Here is an 18,900-nt window from a genome sequence, read left to right as displayed (position 1 = left end):
AAGCCTATCTCTTCAGGAAATCTGGTTCTATTAGCCTAACTCCAGTCTCTATTCTTTTCTAAACCACTCATTCAGGTTTCCCTGCCCTGATGCTGACAGAATTTTCACCTTTGCTTTCCAACTTAGAATAAGAATCGGGGAAGTTTCCTCTTTTTAAATGCCTACACCTCTATCCCTCCCCTGTTCCTCACACAAATATGAGTGCCTGCAGCAAGACACCCAAGCTCCTCAACCCCAGACAATGTTTGTTTTCATTCAATTGCTACCATGGTACTTTCCAGTGTTCTGAATTTTCAAGGACACTTGGAAATCTGTACTTTTATGTACACTATACACATTAAAAAAATGTGTATGTAAAACAAACACATCTGCCAACTATATTTGACTTGTGGGGCAATGATATTTGACCCTTGGTTATATATTGCACTTTACTCTTTTATCTTTGAGACTAGACTACAGTGGCAACTACAGTGTGTGGTCCTGAAGTGCTCAGTAAATTGTTGTTCAGTTGCTAAGTTGTGTCTAACTCTTTCTTTGCAACTCCATGGACTGCAGCATGGCAGGCTTCCCTGTCCTTCATCATCTCCCAGAGTTTGCTCAAATTCATATCCATTGGTTGGTGATGCCATCCAACCATCTCATCCTCTGTCATCCTCTTCTCCTGCCTTCAGTCTTTCCCAGCATCAGGGTCTTTTCCTGTGAGTTGGCTTTTCACATCAGATGGCCAAAGTATTCAGCTTCAGCATCCTTCCAATGAATATTCAGGGTTGATTTCTTTTAGGATTAACTGGTTTGATCTCTTTGCTGTCCAAGGGACTCTTCAGGGACTCTCAAAAGTCTTCTTTAGCACCACAGTTCAAAAGCATCAATTCTTCGGTGCTCAGCCTTCTTCATGGTCCAACCTTCACATCCATACATAGCTACTGGAAAAACCACAGCTGTGATTATACACAACTTTGTTGGCAAAGAGATGTTTCTGCTTTTTAATGCACCATCTAGGTTTGCCATAGCTTTTCTATCCAGGAGTAAGTGCCTTTTAATTTCATGATTGCAGTCACCATTTGCAGTGATTTTGGAGCCCTGGAAAATAAAATCTGTCACTGTTTCCACTTTTTTCCCCATCTATTTGCCATGAAGTGGTGGGACCGGATACTGTGATCTTAGTGTTTGAATGTTGAGTTTTAAACCAGCTTTTTTACTCTCCTCTTTCACTTTCGTCAAAAGACTCTTTAGTTCTTCTTTACTTTATGCCGTTAGAGTGGTATCATCTGCATGTCTGAGGTTGTTCATATTTCTTCTGGCAATCTTGATTCCAGCTTGTGATTCATCCAGCCCAGCATTTTTGTATGATGCACTCTGCTGCATGTGAGTTAATAAGCAGGGTGACAATCTATAGCTTTAAAGTACTGCTTTCCCAATTTTGAACCAGTCCATTGTTACATGTCCAGTTCTATCTGTTGCTTCTTGACCTGCATACAGGTTTCTTAGGAGGCAGGTAAGGTGCTCTGATATTCCCTTCTCTTTAAGAATTTTCTACGGTTTGTTGTGATCCACACAGTTAAAGGCTTTAGTGTAGTCAATGGGGCAGATGTTTCTCTGGAATTCCCTTGCTTTCTCTATGATCCAATGAATGTTGGCAATTTGATCTCTGGTTCCTCTGCCTTTTCTACATCCAGCTTGTACATCTGGAAGTTCTCAGCTCACATACTGTTGAAGCCTGGCTTGAAGGATTTTGAGCATTACCATGCTAGCATGTAAAATGAGTGCAATTGTATGGTAGTTTGAACATTCTTTGGCATTGTCCTTCTTTGGGATTAAAATGAAAGCTGATCTTTTCCAGTCCTGTGGCCACTGCTGAGTTTTCCAAATTTACTGGCATGTTGAGTGTGACACTTAAACAACATCATCTTTAAGGATATGAAATAGCTCAACTGGAATTCCATCACCTCCACTAGGTTTGTTCATAGTGATGCTTCCTAAGGCCCACTTGATTTCACACTCCAGAATGTCTGGCTCTAGGTTAGTGAAAACACCATAGTGGTTATCATGTAGTCTTATCATTAAGACCATTTCTGTATAGTTCTGTTTATTCTTGCCACCTCTCCTTCATCTCTTCTTTTCTGTTAGGTCCTCACCATTTCTGTCCTTTATAGTACCCATCTTTGCATGAAATGTTCCCTTGATATCTTCAGTTTTCTTGAAGAGATCTCTAGTATTTTCCATTCTATTGTTTTCCTCTATTTCTTTGCATTATTCACTTAAGAAGGCTCTCTTATCTCACCTTGCTATTCTTTGGAACTCTGCATTCAGTTGGGTATAGCTTTCTGTTTCTCCTTTGCCTTTCACTTCTCTTCTTTTCTCAGGTATTTGTAAAGCCTCCTCAGACAACCATTTTGCCTTCTTGCATTTCTTTTTCTTTGGGATTCTTTTGGTCACTGCCTCCTGTACAATGTGACAAACCTTTGTCCATCAGATCTAATCCCTTGGTACTGTTTGTCACTTCCACTGTATAATCATAAGGGATTTGATTTAGCAAATGGTGCTTTGCAAATGGCCACTGGGCTCATGTGCTCTTTTGGTGGTGATGGGGGTGGGGTACCCACTCTGAAACTCTTCCAGAAAAGTAGAAAAAAAAAAACCCACAAAAAACTTTTGTTGCTGCCCTTTGGAAAGCCCCTGTTGAGAGTGCCCCTTTGGGAGTGGTTACGGCCCACAGCTCCTCAGCCACATCTTGGTAAATTGTAGAATTTCTCAGCTTTCAGCAAAGCAAATGAAGGAGCAGGAAGTCAGTCTCTGAATCTTTGAGAAGCTGCATGGAAACAGCACTAAAGGATTTATTTATGTCTGCACTCACAAACAAAATGCATATTAACAGTTCAGAGTCCCAAATGAGTTAAAAAAAATTGTGCTGGAGATAAAACAGCCAGCAGGGAAAGTCCATTAGCAGCTGATCTGCATTAATGACCTCTAGTGAGCTTGGCTGCTGACAGTGGGCGATGGAGGTAGGGAGTCACAAGATGCCATCACTCATAGTCCCTCTGTGCTGGTTTGGGCTCAGTACTGTGTACAACCATCCACATCACTGTTGTTTCAAAGAGTAAACAGTAGTGGCTTTCAGCCAAGCCAGGGAAACCTCTCTCAGAATATCTGAGCTAATGTGGGGCAGTAGTAATTCTGGGGATTAGAGTGGTGAGGACATTCTGCTTTGCTTACTGGCCTCAGGTGGGGTGATGGGCTTTCCTGACATAAACAGAAAAAAATGAATGGGAACTAACTCTGGGACTAAGAAGAGTTTGGTTTTGGCAACAGAAGCTGATGGAGCGACTGCATGGCCAAGCTTCCCAACTCGAGTCAGCAAAAGACTAGGTTTTTATTTCCCATCAGTTGCAGACCAATACTTTTGCAAAATACAATAAAAATTGAGTGATGAGAAAAATGAGATTAAAAAAAAGCCATACAAAATACAAGGGCCCAATTCTTTATTATTAGATTGAACAGTCATACTCTGTTACTTTGTCAAATTGCTATTGAGGTTTCCAAACTCTCTAATTTCAGTATTTCATCACAGTCACATTCAGGCAGGAGGGAACCACACGGCTCACTCGCCTCCAGGCTGTCCCACTTCGTGTTCTTGCTGGGCTCTTCCCTCTGCTGGGACTATCCTTCCTCACCGTACCCTCCTCCACACCAGATGAGCGCCCAGCCATTTCCTCCCATGAGTGCCCCTGAGTGTCCACAGCTGCCTCCTCTGCTCGTCCCCGACGCTGCCTCTGCAGTTGGGATGAACCGCTTGTCCCCTGGATGCACCTTGCTCCTCCTGGCTGGGCCCTGCTCTCCTGCTCCTGCCATGCCCTCCTACTTTCCCTCCACAAAGATGCTGGAGAGGTTAACTTCTTAAAACATGTGTCTGATTACATCACCTGCAAGCTGAAGTTCTTCAGCACTGTGCAAGCAATTACACTGTGGGGCCCAAGCACCCAGTGGTGGGCTGAGGCTTCCACAGACCTGGCTGCCTCCCTCCTAGCCCCACCGCCAGCATGCCCATGCAACCCCCAGGCCTCTTGCTCCAGCTACATGGGCTCTACTGTTCCTGCCTTGAGCTTTCTCTGAGCTGCTCCTCTGGCCTAGTCTCCCTTCCCTTCCCTCTTCTCCTCGCTCTGCAGGATTTCAGCTCCACCCCCTCCTCTAAGAGGTCTTCGCTGATAGAGGGAGAGCTAGTTAAGCCAGGCTTCCTCACCCACTGAGTGCGACAACTTGAAGAGGTGTTCTCCCAGCCTCTTTCTGGGCAGGCAGAGCCTTGGCCATGGGTGTAACTTGCCTGGTGTCCCCACTCCTCCTTGGGTTTCTAGGCATCACCTTTCACACAAAAGACAAGCTCTTAGCCTCTTTGTCTCAGGTCTGTTTCTGGGGACTCAGGACCCAAAAGTCGTTGTTGCCCTCCTGTCCCTCCTGTCACAATCTAACGTGAAAGGTGGGAAGGTGCATCCCTGTAAATTGTAACAAAGGCTAAGAAAAACACACTGGGGCAGGAAAAGAGTATTACATTGGGTCTTGTTAGTCAGAGAAGGCCCGAGAGACCAAGTGACATTTACAAAGTGTCAGTAGACTGTCGGTAGCAGTGTGGTGGGCTCAGAAGAGGAGAGACCAGAACTATTTAGGGTCGGAAAAAGTTTTGCTGAAGCAGAGATTGAGCTGAGTAAAGTGGTACCAAGTGTTGAGAGCCGAGGAAAGCAGAAAAGGCCTGCAGTGGTGTGACTGATACCAGGGCTGCTGTGATAGACGCCGTCCACGAGGCATGTCTGTGTGCCAGGCCCTGGGCTGGGTGTGTTACATGCCTCGCCTCACTAAATGCCCACAGAAACTTTCTGGACCATCCTTAGTTTACAGAAGTGGAAACCAAGTTGGTGCAGTGCCAGAGTGTGGAGTCAGGGGCAGAGAGAGACAGGAGAGATCACAGCCATTGCTCTTTGTGACTTCATGTAGATTTCTTAAAGGTTCGTAGTGGGCTGACCCAGTGCCCACTCATTGGAAAAGACTCTGATGCTGGGAGGGATTAGGGGCAGGAGAAGGGGACGAGAGAGGATGAGATGGCTGGATGGCATCACGGACTCGATGGACATGAGTTTGAGTAAACTCCGGGTGTTGGTGATGGACAGGGAGGCCTGGAGTGCTGCAATTCATGGGGTCGCAAAAAGTCGTACACAACTGAGCTACTGAACTGAACTGACCGCGTGCCAGGACCTGTGCTGGGCCATTCATACCTAGTGCTGTGTCCTAGGCTAGCTCTTTCTAGATTAACGTTAATATTAATATTTTTCTTGTGCAAATGTGCTTGTGTTGGGTGACTAATTTACATGGCTCTGGAAGTATCACCTCAGATGCTGGAGACAAAATGCTGCTCATCATCTTGCTGTGTCACTATGGCCAAGCATCTCCAGCATGTTCCAGACTTAGAAATGGCTGCCTTGGCCTCCCTGCTACCTGCTACTGAAGAACAAAGATGAATGGGAGGTAGGGGAACAGGCAGAGGCAGAATGAGTGACCACTGGGGACTTGAGACTCACACAGGCAGAGTCGATCCCTGTTCCTGTGGCTCACTGCCCCTCCCCTCCCTCCTCTTGGGGAAGGCTGGGCCTCTTCTGCCCAGTCCTCCAGGAAGCTTCAGCTTGCACTGACGGCTCTCTGCCTTTCCATCTCTCTATGTTTCTGTCTGTCACTCTTTGTCTCTGTCTCCATCTGTTTTTCTCTACATCTCTCTCTACTTTTTCCTGCTTGTCAACTGTCTCCATCTCTCTGTGTGAGTCTCTGTTTCTCTGTTTTTCTGTGTCTCTTGCCCATTTTATTCACCCCACACCACTGTGGAGATCTTGGCTTTCACATGCAGCCAGATTCATCATTATTGGCTCAAGTCTAATGGATCCTCTTTCTTTGGATGTGTCCCCCTAAAAGTGTGAGTTTTCCTGAAAGCATAGTCAGAGACAAGACCTAGGGAGGCGGAGCTGGAAAGCAGAAACAAGGTGGCAGGCCAGGGGGACAGGTAAGCAAGAACATCCGACTAAGAGTGAATTCTGGGCACCATGAATGCTGTGGACAATGCGGCTCAACCTTGTGGAAGTGCCCCTGAGAACACATGTGTCGTGTGCCTGGGACACACCCTCTGCCAAGGATGGGGCCTGCACATACCTGCCTCCCGGGGCTGGGAACTTTGCTAACTCTGGGTTTCCCTGGGAGCAGCTGAGGGAGCAAGACAAATTTGGGGAAAGGCTACAGGCAAAAAAGTGTAGAAACTCAGGAGAGCTACTTTTGAGATGCAGCTTGAAGTCTGAGTGGGGCCCAGGCAGGGCCAACAGCGGGCACACCTCTCTGTTGCCTGCAGTGTGACATTCAAGGCCCCATGACATGGACAGTTGATGTCTAGTTGCTACTGCTCCACTGGCTGAAGCCAAGGTGGCCTGCTCCCTTGGTCCTAACAGCTCTCGTGCTTACCCACCTCACAGCCTTGGTGTCCCCGTTTCCACATACTGGGATATCCCATCCCTCAATCCCTCCCCTCTGCATCCATCTAATATCTGTGGGTCTTTTAAGTCACACCTCTACCAAGAAAGCTTTGAGAATCTCTTTAACCCAATGTGAGCTCTAGGCTCTGCCCTTAGGGTCTAAGCCACCAGTTTGTCATGTATTATATGTATCTTCTACATTTCTTGTTTACTTGCTTTTTTTTTTTTTCAATTAAAATTTTTCAATATCATGTACCTTCAATTTACCAGATATGACGCCAGGTAGAGGAGTGTGGAGAAAGGTACCTGCCCCATGGAGTTGGCATCTGAGAGCAGATGGAGCCTGAATTCTTTACTGAAAGAATTATCTTATTGTCCTGTGGTATCTAGAACTCAGCATGCTGCTGGCCTCCTAAGGGTGTTGCTCTTCCATTCTGAGTGCGTAGCTTCTTCCTTTTCTCATTTAGGCTAAATTCTTCAAATGAAATGACACTTGCTTTGCCAGACCTTGCCTCATTCCCCCAGTCTTTGGGAGTGGGGAAGCTTCCAGGTCCCACTATAAAAATTCTCCAGCAGCCTGGGCACTAATTTTGAGTGGCTGCCATTGGCAATCTAGCAGAGACTGCTTTGCAGGCAGACAGTGACCCACCAGCAGTAGAGAATCAATCACTCAGGGCCAGACAGCTCCATAAAACCCTCTTTGAGAGACAACTGCATTTCCTTGGATGTTGGCAAACTCTTCTTTCCTCTGAGTGCTGAGATTCCTCCCATGCTGGCTCCTTTGGAGTCTTGGCGCTGGACATGGTCTCTGGGAGGTTGCAGGGATGCTGAACCACATCCCCACATCAACATCACCATCCCATGGCCCAGATGTCCCAAGACAAGTGCCGACTTAGCACCTACAGGGAGTGTGTTCTGAACCCAGAGGAGACCTGATAGTTTTGTCTTTCTGCCAATCCTCAGTGCAAGCTAAGATGAACTGTAAAAGAAGTCTGCAGCTAAAGGGTCTGTCTAATTAGGTAGGAGAATCTGATTTTTAAAAGTTTTAAATTGTGAAATGCAATCTATCTTAAAGTATATATAGTGTGTTTAAAGTGATAAGATGAGGAGCCACCATCCAGTTTAAGAAATAGAACATCACCCTCTGTGTCCCTCACCAGCTGCGTTCTTCCCCCCCTCTCCACCCCAAGGTAAAATTACATTGAAGTTTGTATTTACTATGCCTTACTTTTCTTTGTAGTTTTATCACATTATATACATTCCTGGATAATTTAGTTATGCCAATTTTTTAATGAAAATGTTCCTTCTGCATATGTGTTTTGTAATTTGTTGGTTTTCTTCCATATTTAAAAAAATTCACCCACACTGATGAATATGGCTTAGTTCATTTATTTTCGCTCTTAGAGTATCCCACAGCATACATTTAAGCATGCATTCATCCAGTTTGCTGTTAATGGAGATATGGGTTGTTCTCAGTTTTCCTTTTTTCTTTTCTTTTTTTTTTTTTGCTTTTGAAAGTCATGCTGCCAAGAATCCATTTGTACATGTGTGCAAGTACTCTTATTCAGGCAGTGGTTCTCAAAGCTAGTGCCTGCTTTTATGACAAGTATTGGCTGATGTTCTCTTTACTATCTTGAAATGAATTTCTTAGATATATTTTACCTATATCTATATATTTCTATAATATACTATAATATTATATATAATATAATGTATATTCCTGTATATTATAATATATATTATATATATATATATAATATAATAGTAGGTATAATATACTATACCTACCTTTGGATTTCAAGAAATCAATCTAATTTTCTAGCTGTAGTATAAAAGAGAAATAAAACAAAGCAATTTATAATAAGAGATGGCTGTACCAATATGTACATATGTAAATTTGGGGGGACAATTGTACCAGGAGCCAAAATAATGATGTCAGATGCTTGCATCTATATGTAGAATCATCATGACTTTTCCAGCTACAAATGCAAACAGACATGGGTATTTTAAATTGGTCATCCAAATACCGTGTGCAAGGGTCTCAACAGACAGATGACTTTTCTGAATTATTGAACAATTCTTGACAAAGTTCCAAGCAGTACAACATAAAGCAATCTCTTCCTCCAATTTAGGAGGTAGCTGTATTCAATACACTAAAAGCTATGAAAACAACTTGCTGTTGTTGTTCATTCACTAACTTGTGTCCAACTCTTTGCCACTTCATGGACTGTAGTCTACCAGGCTCTTCTGACCTCCACTACCTCCCAGAGTTTGCTCATTTTCATGTCCATTGAGTCAGTGATGCTATCTACCATCTCGTCCTCTGGTCCCCTCCTTCTTCTTTTGCTTCAGTGTCTCCCACCATCAGGGTCTTTTCCAATGAGTCAGCTCTTTATATCAGGTGGCCAAAGTATTGGAGCAACTTCAGAATCAGTCCTTTCAATGAACATTCAGGGTTGATTTCCTTTAGGATTCAGTGGTTTGATCTCCTTTCTGTCCAAGGGACTCTCAAGAGTCTTCTCCAACATCACAAGTTGAAAGCATCAATTCTTTGTCACTCAGCTTTCTTTATGGTTCAACTCTCACATCCGTAAATGACTACTGGAAAAACCATATCTTTGACTATTCAGAAGTTTGTCGGCAGAGTGATGTCTTTGCTTTTTAAGGAGGCTGTTGGGCTGTAATGCCATGGTCTCCAGATGTGTAAGTGGGAAAGATAATAACCTGAGAGACTTTTGCATCTTGGCCTGACCAACTTGCGTCTTGGCTGGAAGCCTCAGCCTCCTCATCTCTGCAATGAACATACCCCCTGAGAGAGCTGGGTCGATGGATGAGTTGGTGTGAATATGAAAGGTTTGAAAGCAAAGGTCTGTTGAAGTTGGTGTGAAGACAAGTCCCACCCATTTTTCTCTCTAAAATTTTATCTCCTAGTAAGTAAAAATGTGAATAAAGTTGACCAATTAAATGATACAGAAAAGCAGGGAGACAATTGCTTCCTGTGAGTAGTCAGTTTTAGTTTCTTCCAGAGGTCCTGGTATTCTTTACAAGGTGACTTTTCCCAAGCTTGGCCACTTGAGGGCTCAGCTTGCCTTGGGAGCTGGGGGCTGGGGGCCACCAGTGCTGGCTGCAGTAGATGTCAACATCAGATCTCTCTGACCTGCAACTCTAAGTGAGGATCTGACCAAGCCTTCAGACCAGAGATAATAGATGGATTTGTGCTTAATGCATTTCCCAATCAATGCATTAACTTGAGGGCTAATTTATGAAAATTGAATATGGTGACAAAATGCTGCATTAAAATCCTACTTATCTTTATGGATTAAAAGTTAGTGTTGGTGGTAGATTTATAGCTGGTTTGAGGAGCCCACAAGATAATAAAGAAGAATTTTCTTTCCTCTTTCCTCAGGCACTGAGGATATTCCTGAGGGTGGGAGGAGGGCTGGGAAATTAAAGGCTCTTCCCAAGGAGGAGATAATAGCCCTTCCTTCCAGAATATTCCAAGGCATTGCCTCTCCTTTTCTATTCCTATGAGAAAACACAGACTCTTTGGTCTCCTAACACCCACCCTCACTGCGAACCCACAACTCAATAATGAGATTTGAGAAATGTCTCAACATCTGAGCTGAATTCCAATTTCCAAGTGAGCCAGTTCTCTAAAGCAGAGCCACTTTCTAGTGAAGAAGTGAAGTGAAGTGAAGTGAAAGTCGCTCCACTGTGTCCAACTCTTTGCGACCCCATGGATTGCAGCCCCCCAGGCTTCTCTGCCCATGGGGATGCTCCAGGTAAGGATACTGGAGTGGGCTTCCAGGCTCTCCTCCAGGGGATATCCCCAACCCAGGGATTGAACCCAAGTCTCCCACATTGCAGGCAGATTGTTTACCAACTGAGCCACTAGGGAAGCACCTGACTCAAATGGCCAATGGTTTCCACACTCCTACATTTCCTTCTGAGCAGAGAAGACCCTTCTATCTGAGTACCTATCCCTGGGCTCTGATACTGGAAGGATGGTCCTGCAGATCTGTGATACTGTTCTCTAAAAGGCTTTAAAGTACAAGTTGACAACATCCTTCCCCATTGAACCCATCCCTCCAAAAAGCCCCACAGAAAACTTGAAAGCCCTTTGCAAAGCTCCTAATCAGAGAACAGGGGGAGAAGAGAAATACTTATTTTATTGCATTTTGTTTCCATGGGCCAGGGAGATTGTAAAGGATGAGAGCATGCCTGTTTTTGTGGTTAGTATGAAAGGCAGCATCTGGCAGAGGAAATGCTCCCTGACAGGACATGGGTGCAAATGCTTCTTGACAATTCTAATCAAGGAGTGTTCTCATTAACATTCAAGATGGCTGGGATGATAAATTATATGAATAATTTTGGTTCTTTGTCAGGACTTGGAAGATATCTTCACACAACACATCTGTAGCTGTGCATACTTAATTACTAGCTAAGGAACAAACATGAGGCATGTGGTGTGGGCACATCCTTGTGCTGCAGAGTGTCACTTGCATTTGATGGGGTGTACATTAGATAAACAGATGAGATAGCAAGCTCCTCAGCCAGAGCCGTCCTAGGAGCCTTGGATGAGCAGAGACTGGGCTTATCTCTTTTAACCTGGAAACAGGAAGGAGGCTTGGATCTGAGCAGGATTAATTTGGGGGCTGGGGCTGGGTCACCACAACAGCAACAATCTCTGACCAGGCACCCTGCAGACCAACTTTGCATTCCCAAGTTCAAACAAACCACGCATGAAGACTATGACAAGTTTGAACATTTAAAATGTGCCAAACATTACGTGAGTACTTCACAAATGTCACTGGTGTGGCAACATTATCACCTTCAGGGATAGTACTCGGAAAAATAATTTAGCTAAAAGTCAACATATTCTATGTGGTGTAAAGGATTCACTACTATTCGATAATTTGAAAAGCCACAATATGGTGATACTGTGGCCCTTCTAAAATTAGTCATCATTGAGCATCTTTCTTAATTTAGCACTGGTCTGTCTCCGTTCTGTCTATTGTGTCATTGATTTCCTCTACTAAGTTCCCTGCCTGTTACAGGCTGCTATAAACCTCTGGTTTTTTTAAAATATGTGAATGATTCAGAGTAAATTTTCAGATCTTAGAACTGGAGGAAAATTTGTTGAGTTAATGAAAGGGTTGTGGGAAAACTGTTCAAATCCCATTCAGCTCCCAAGGCAAGTGAGGATCTGGCTGGAGTATTCTAAGTAATGATGGACGAGAACACTAATAGGATGATAGTGCTTAAAGAAATAATTTGAAAACCAAGAATAAAGAGGCCCCTGGGAAGATTAAATGTAATATTTTTAACAGTCATTAAAAAAACAATAGTGTTTAGAAAATCAAACATGAAACAAAGGATATATTTTACCACCCTAGGTATTACTAGCTTTGCTGTTGTTGTCTGGTCACTAAGTCATGCACTCCAACCCCATGAACTTCAGCACACCAGGCTTTCCTGTCCCTCACCATCTCCCAGTGCTTACTCAAACTCATGTCCATTGAGTCGGTGATGTCATCCAACCATCTTATCTTTTGTCACCCCCCCTTCTTCTCTTGCCCTCAATCTTTCCCAGTGTCAGGTCTTTTCCAGTGAGTTGGCTCTTCACATCAGGTGGCCAAAGAATTGGAGCTTCAACTTCAGCATCAGTCATTTCCAATGAATACTGATTTCCTTTAGAATCGAGTAGTTTGATCTTCTTGCTGTCCAAGGGACTCTCAAAAGTTTTCTCCAGCACCACAGTTCGAAAGCATCAGTGCTTCGGTGCCCAGCCTTTGATGGTCCCCCTCTCACATTCATACATGTCTACTATAAAAATCACAGCTTTGACTATACATACCTTTTTGGCAAAGTGATGTCTCTGCTTTTTAATACACTGTCTAGGTTTGTCATAGCTTTTCTTTTAAAAAGCAAGTGTCTTTTAATGTCATGGCTGCTGTCACTGTCCACAGTGATTTTTTTTTTTCATTTACTTAAAAAAATTTTTTTTTTAAATTTTATTTTTACTTTATTTTACTTTATAATACTGTATTGGTTTTGCCATACATTGACATGAATCCACCACGGGTGTATACAAGCTCCCAATCCTGAATCCCCCTCCCACCTCCCACCCCATATCATCTCTCTGGATCATCCCCGTGCACCAGCCCCAAGCATCCTGTATCCTGTATCGAACATAGACTGGCACTTCGTTTCTTACATGATAGTATACATGTTTCAATGCCATTCTCCCGAATCATCCCACCCTCTCCCTCTCCCTCAGAGTCCAAAAGTCTGTTCTATACATCTGTGTCTCTTTTGCTGACTCGCATGCAGGGTCATCATTACCATCTGTCTAAATTCTGTATATATGTGTCAGTATACTGTGTTGGTGTTTTTCTTTCTGGCTTACTTCACTCTGTATAATCGGCTCCAGTTTCATCCATCTCATTAGAACTGATTCAAATGTATTCTTTTTAATGGCTGAGTAATACTCCATTGTGTATATGTACCACAGCTTTCTTATCCATTCATCTGCTGATGGACATCTAGGTTGTTTCCAGAATGCTGGAAATAAAAGTAAAAATAAACAAATGGGATCTAATTAAAATTAAAAGCTTCTGCACAACAAAGGAAACTATAAGTAAGGTGAAAAGACAGCCTTCTGAATGGGAGAAAACAATAGCAAATGAAGCAACTGACAAACAACTAATCTCAAAAATATACAAGCAACTTATGCAGCTCAACTCCAGAAAAATAAATGACCCAATCAAAAAATGGGCCAAAGAACTAAATAGGCATTTCTCCAAAGAAGATATACGGATGGCTAACAAACGCATGAAAAGATGCTCAACATCATTCATTATCAGAGAGATGCAAATCAAGACCACAATGAGGTACCATTTCACACCAGTCAGAATGGCTGCAATCCAAAAGTCTACAAGCAATAAATGCTGGAGAGGATGTGGAGGAAAGGGGACCCTCTTACACTGCTGGTGGGAATGCAAACTAGTACAGCCACTATGGAGAACAGTGTGGAGATTCCTTAAAAAATTGCAAATAGAGCTGCCTTATGACCCAGCAATCCCACTGCTGGGCATACACACCAAGGAAACCAGAATTGAAAGAGACACATGTACCCCAATGTTCATCGCGGCACTGTTTATAATAGCCAGGACATGGAAACAACCTAGATGTCCACAGTGATTTTGGAGCCCAAGAAAATAAATCGTTCACTGTTTCCACTCCCCACCCCGCCATCCCATCTATTTGCCATGAAGTAATAGGACTAGATGCCAAGATCTTAATTTTTTGAACGTTGCATTTTAAGCCAACTTTTTCACTGTCCTCTTTCTCCATCACCAAGAGACTCTTTAGTTCCTTGTTGCTTTCTGCCATGAGTGGTATCATCTGCATATTTGAGGTTGCTGATATTTCTCCTAGCAATCTTGATTCCAGCTTGTGAGTCATGCAGTCCAGGATTTCACATGGTGTACTCTGCATAAAAGTTAAATAAGCAGAGTGACAATACACAGCTGTGATGTACTCCTTTCCCAGTTTTGAACCAATCTGTTGTTCTGTGTTCAATTCTAACTGTTGCTTCCTGACCAGCATACAAGATTAGGTGGTCTGTTATTCCCATCTCTTTAAGAATTTCCCACAGTTTTCTGTGATCCACACAGTCAAAGGTTTTAGCATAGTCGATGCAATAGATATAGATGTTTTTCTGGAATTCTCTTGCTTTTTATATCATCCCACATATGTTGTAATTTAATCTCTAGCTCCTCTGCCATTTTGAAGCCCAGTTTGTACATCTGGAAGTTCTTGGTTCACATACTTCTGAAGCCCAGCTTGAAGGATTTTGAGAATTACCTTGTTGCCATGTAAAATGAACACAATTGTACAGTAGTAGTTGGACTTCCCTGGTGGCTCAGACGGTTAAGTGTCTGTCTACAATGTGGGAGACCTGGGTTCAGTCCCTGGGTTGGGAAGATCCCCTGGAGAAGGAAATGGCAATCCACTCCAGTACTATTGCCTGGAAAATCCCATGGACAGAGGAGCCTGGTAGGCTACAGTCCTTGGGGTCGCAAAGAGTCAGACACGACTGAGCGACTTCACCTTCACTTGGAGCATTCTTTGGCATTGCCCTTTGGGATTGGAATGAAAACTGACCTTTTCCACTCCCGTGGCCACTGCTGAGTTTTCCAAATTTGCTGGCATATTGAAGTACATCACTTTAATAGAATCATCTTTTAAGATTTTAAATAGATCAGCTGAAATTTCATCACCTCCACTAGTTTGTTTAACAATGCTTTCTAAGTTCCACCTGACTTCACACTCCAGGATGTCTGGCTCTAGGTGAGTGACCACATTTTCATGGTTATCTGGGTCATTAAGACCTTTTTAAATACAGTTCTTCTTTATATTATTGCCACCTCTTCTTAATCTCTTTTGCTTCAGTTAGGTTCTTATCATTTCTGTCCTTCTTGTGCCCATCTTTTCATGAAATAGTCCCTTGATACCTCAAATTTTCTTGAAGAGATCTTTAGTCTTTCTCATTCTATGGCTTTCCTCTATTTCTTTGCATTGTTCACTTAAGAAGGCTTTCTTATCTCTTCTTACTATTCCTTTGAACTCTTCATTCGGTTGGATATATCTTTCCGTTTTTAGCTTAGTGGGTCTTTAAACACAGCCATTGGTTGTGGAACTTTCAGCATTAGCCATCAGTGTACTGAAAACAGCCCTGCACTCATGCTTCCTCTCCTGCTCCTAATTTAACGTCAGCATGCTGTTGCCCTGAACACTGAGCCTTGGATGGGTCCTTCTAGACCTCTCAACCAGATTTGAAACCTGGAGAATGGGATAGACAAATGTACTTGCTGACTCACCTTGGCCAGCAAAATGAGTCAAAATGACACCTGTCACTTTCAGGAAGAAGCTTTATGAGCCCCTGCGTGAGTTGCAGAATTGCTTTTTCCATCTTATAATGCCCATGGAAGCATGTATTGAGATGAAACTCAGCAATGAAGTCTTTCTCCAAGGTGATATGCTCTGTCCATCTGTTCTGGTGTATACTGACTGCTTCTATCAGATATTTTATCTGTTATGATTATCTGTTACTGAAATATTCAATTAATAGTATTTAAATAACACTATGAAACATTTAAAAAATGGTTTCATTTATTTATTTATTTTTGGTTCTTCTGGGTCTTCATTACTGTGAGGATTTTCTCTAGTTTTGGCAAGTGAGGGCTACTCTCTAGTTGAGGTGCGCAGGCTTCTCTTACTGCAGAGCATGGGCTGTAGGGCGCACAGGCTCAATAGTTGTGGCGCATAATGGGCTAAGTTGCTGTATGGCATGTGGGATCTTCCCAGACCAGGGATCCAACCCATGTCGTCTGCATTGGCAGGCAGATTGTTTATTATTGACCCATGTACCAGGGAAGCCCAGCTACATGTTTTATACTGATTGTATCATTTAATCTCCATAAGAAGTTATGAGACAGCCTCTGTTAGCTCCAACTATAAAAGGTGGGGACTTCCCAGGTGGCACTAGTGGTAAAGAACCCACTTACCAATGCAGGAGACGTACAAGACATAGGTTTGATCCCTGGGTCCGAAAGATCCCCTGGAGGAGGGCATGTCAACCCATTCTGGTATTCTTGCCTGGAGGATCCCATGGAGAAAGGAGCCTGGTGGGCTACAGTCCATAGGGTCACAAAGAATCAGATACAACTGAAGTGACTTAGCACACATGCATGATCATTGTAAATAGTACCCTACATAGTAATGTGAAGACTTTTGGGGCTTTTCTGGTGAACCTTCCGGTAACGCAGGATACCTGGGTTCGATCCTTGGGTCAGAAAAATCCCTTGGAGAAGGAAAGGGAAACCCTCTCCAATATTTTTGTCTGGTGAAGTCCATAGAGAGGAGCCTAGTAGGCTATAGTCCATAGGGTTACAAAGAGTTGGACATGACTGAGCGACTAACACACACACATAAAAGGTGAGGAAACTGAGGCCTAGAGAGAAACGGATTTGTTCTCTCATCTAAAGTCAACACATGTTTATTTAAATTCTATGACCCGAGTTTCTGACAGGGCCCCATCTTCTCAGTGAACATGCAAAAGCCTAACTTTTAAGCTCATTGAGTTTGTTGGTGGCAGGATACACACACTCTTTGATGTTGGTCTAATAGATTGTTGAGAGTGTGCAGCTGTGCAGTGCACATATACACAACTGCATTGAAAATACATGGTGTGTGTGTGCCTGTCACAGTGTGCTTATATCCTTAAAGGTGCTAAGCATTGATTATGCAGTTTTGGCAAGCATTGACATGGCAAGAAGCAGTCCATGGCAAGCACGGGCATGTGCGTGTGTATGAGCATGTGGTCACGCGATTTGTGTATATCAGACGGAGGCATTGACTTGTGTGCCCAACAGAGCAGCTGTTCATGTTACTTAATTGCTGATTTCTCACACCCATTTCTCCAGGAAAGGGATGGACCTGACTTTGCTCACAATCCCACCTGACTTTGCTCACAATCCCACCTGACTTTGCTCACAATCCCACTCTAGAAAAACAGGGGCCTGATAAGAAGTGACAATTCTGAGGTGGGTGCCTTCGGGATAGGCACCCTTCCATAAGCTCTGGCAATCAGTAAGGCCCTACACTGTTTCTGTGTGTGTATTTGTGTGTGTGTGTGTGTGTATGTGTGTGTGTGTGTGTGTGTGTGTATTGGGGTTTGGGAGGAGAAAAACTTGAGGGAAACCCCTCCCTTCTCATACAGCTTCCTCTTTGTAATGCTTGAAAATAGCTTTCAGTTCAGTTCAGTCACTCAGTCGTGTCTGACTCTTTGCGATCCCATGAATTGCAGCACGCCAGGCCTCCCTGTCCCTCACCAACTCCCGGAGTTTACTCAGACTCATGTCCATCGAGTGAGTCAGTGATGCCATCCAGCCATCTTAACTTCTGTTGTCCCCTTCTCCTCCTGCCCCCAATCCCTCCCAGCATCAGAGTCTTTTCCAATGTGTAAACTCTTCCCATCAGGTCGCCAAAGTATTGGAGGAGCTTCAGCATCAGTCCTTCCAAAGAACACCCAGGACTGATCTCCTTTAGAATGGACTGGTTGGATCTCCTTGCAGTCCAAGGGACTCTCAAGAGTCTTCTCCAACACAATTGATGTTCAAAAGCATCAATTCTTCAATGCTCAGCTTTCTTCACCGTCCAACTCTCACATCCACAAGTGACTACTGGAAAAACCATAGCCTTGACTAGTCACTATGGAATCATAAAATTTTTTAAATTCAGTGTTTTGTAATCATTCACCAAGATTATTCCTTTTGATCCACAAAGTTTCCCAGATTTGGTCAATGGAATCCCTTTCAAGTTGGCTTCTGTGTCCTTTTGATATGAACTATTGAAAATAGCTTTATCTTGGGTCAATATAGATTGACATGGAAATCTATCTAAGAAATACTTTGTAGAAATTCAAATTGTAGACTGAATTTATTTCTGGAAAAAAGTCCATGATATTTGTAAAATTTGATTCAAGTATCTATCTCATGAGCAGTATGTCCCATGGAGTCTTGGCAGAAAGTTAACATGCATTTTCCCCACTCACCTCTAAGTTTGTGTTCTGGGTTCTGGCTGGCTTACTGAGTTTGCATCCTGTGATTGTGTCTTCCTAACCCTTCACCCTCCTTGAATGAAAATCAGTCATTTCCCTTTTTCCTGACACCTGCCAGTGTGAGGTAGAGGCTGGCATGGACTTCAGAGGTATAGCTGCTGCCTGTGGTCTGCAGAGCTGGTGAGGACCCTGATCCAGATGGGGATGCCTCAGCTGAACATGGGCAAGGGGGGGCTGGTTACTAAAGGGAGCCTTGTTCTGAAGAAACCAATAGACAGGTAGAAGCTCTGTGTGAGCAAGAGCTTGGAGATGAGGAGTATGGGCATGTTAAGAAACAGTCCATGAGTGTACATTTAAAATAATAATAAAAAAAGAAACAGTTCTTGGTTTGGAGAATGTTTTCTGAGACCAGGGGGAGACAGGCTGATAAGACACCAGAGCTGAAGTCTTGCCTTGTCCACAGATGCCCAGATCACCAGATAGTACTTTGTTAGCACCACTGCAAAAGCACTGACTGTCTCTGAGCAAAGGTGCAGAGCTAGGTCTGAGCTGTGCTGAGATCAGGCTCTCTAAGAGTGTGCAGGAATGGAAAACTGGTCAAAAATCCATTTCCATAGCCTGGTGGGAGGAAACAAGGCCTGAACTAGAGGAAGAGAAATGAGGGCAGAAGTAGAGGTGCATGCACGACAGCCTATTGCAAATTCAGGTAAGGGCATTAGGGTAGAGAAGGTTTCAGACCAGAGGCTCTTGCAATCTCTTGAACAAGAGAATAGTTGG

The sequence above is a fragment of the Budorcas taxicolor genome, chromosome 18 (assembly GCF_023091745.1).
Source record: "Budorcas taxicolor isolate Tak-1 chromosome 18, Takin1.1, whole genome shotgun sequence".
NCBI lineage: Eukaryota > Metazoa > Chordata > Mammalia > Artiodactyla > Bovidae > Budorcas > Budorcas taxicolor.
The sequence above is the reverse complement of the archived record's forward strand: the minus strand, read 5'-3'. Positions refer to the sequence as shown.